Source organism: Streptopelia decaocto (genome assembly GCF_964273445.1).
Source record: "Streptopelia decaocto genome assembly, chromosome: 5".
NCBI lineage: Eukaryota > Metazoa > Chordata > Aves > Columbiformes > Columbidae > Streptopelia > Streptopelia decaocto.
The window spans coordinates 4,528,098-4,529,955 of NC_138659.1; positions in this window are offsets into that span (position 1 = coordinate 4,528,098).

Here is a 1,858-nt window from a genome sequence, read left to right on the forward strand (position 1 = left end):
TGGCACGGTGCTCCTGGAGGGACACGAGAACACCTATACAGTGGCACGGGGTGCTGCCTGCACTGGCTTGGCGCCGTCTGGGGTGCTGGCCCACGGCTCCCAGCCGGCAGTTGCCTCTCATAGCAAACACAGCTGCTTCCCCATCCTTCTTCCTAACCTGCCGGTGGTGCCGGCATCAGTGCCAGTGACTGTTGCCATATGGTGCTGGTGTGTACACAGCGTCTGGGTATGCACAGTACAGCAGGAGTGCTTGCACCAGTGGGCTGCCTGGCCTCAAGGGGACCCAGCACCCCTCGACCCTCTGCATCCTTTTGCAAGGAACAGAGTGTGGTACATCAGGTACCTACACAAGTGATGGGCCCCCATCGCTGCCTGCCCCACACCTGTTCTGGCCTGCTGGAGGTGGGCTCCTGGCCATGTCAGATGCTGGAGAAGGTGCCCTTGGATCAGGGAAGCGGGTTTTGCTGTGCCTGTTGGCTGCCTGGTGCTGCCCAAGTGTGACCGGCAAGTGCAGCGGGATGCTGGGTGGCTGTGGCAGTCCCACCCTGGCAGGGAAAGCCAGCGGTGACTCACTGCCCTCACCGGCCCAGCCTGCTGAACGACTCCTCCCGCACCCCATCCCATGGCTCCCACTGGCCCCGTACCCTCCATACAGCAATGGCTGCAGGCCCAGATCCTGCAGGGCACTGAGAGGATGCTGGTGGGGACACCTGCCACCCACGGGGAATGTCCCCTGGGCCTGGGAATGGAGGGACCCTGTGTCCTGTGGAAAAGGCTGCACCATTGTCACCCTGCTCCTGTGCCCTAGCTTAGTGGAGCCAGACCCAGGACAGGGTCAGGAGAAAGTTGCCCTCCATCCCGTTTTCCCCCCTTCCCTCCACCCCTGGGGCAATACACACCCAAACCCTTTCAACGGGGTCCCTCCATTCTCCTGGTCCCGGCCAGTGCATGGGCAGGGAGGTGGGGAGCCCTTTTGGGACTGTTCTGCTCCCCAGAGCAGCGCCTGGGGCTGAGCTGAGCCCTGTGCAGCCAACACCAGGTCTTGCAGGGGTGTACATATCCCAGAGAAAGGATGCAGGCAGCATCCAGGGAGGATGGAACGTTGGTCTGATCCCATTTCGGGAAGGGTGCTCTGGGCCCAGGAGTGGGCAGGTAAGGATGGGGCGGCAGGCAGGACGTGGGGAGGAAACTGACTTTGGAAGCCTCCCCAGGAGATTTCGTGGGGGTTAGCTCCTCTGTGTGGCTGCTGCAGCAAGGAGGTACCTGTCTCAGTGCAATGGTCCCTTGTAGTGTGCTCTGGTCTTGCCACGTCTGGGGTGGCAGCAAGCCCAAGAGCAGCCCCTGGGCGTCCATGAGGCCCAGACGCCCCACTGATTGCAGCAGGGAGGACGTGGGATGGGGAGATTTATGCCCAGCGTCTGGCAGCATGCAAGCTTGGGGCACCAATGCTTTGATACTCCCATGGCTAAAAATGGGTCACATAAACCAGCACATGGAGCGAAGGACCCCAAAATCGGCACACCAGAGGACTGTGGGGTGACAGCACAAGTGCTGGTAGGGAGCTGCATGAGAAGATATGGTTAGTGGGGGCTGGTTTCTGCAGGCTGGGCAGTTGCATCTCAGCTCTGCTGGGTGGGTTAGCTGGCAGTTTGCATTTTTGGGGGTCTCCCCGCAGCTTCTCTTCATCCTGGGGGCTGGGTATGGCAAGGGGCAGAGCAGAGGGATCAAAGGGGCGGGGGAAAGGAGCAGCTCGTGAATTGTGGGTCATTATCTGTTATTAACATCTGTAATCTCCCGGAGAGCAAACTGAGATTTACAGCCTGTTATTAGGCTGTTACTCAACCTGTTGTGCAACAGC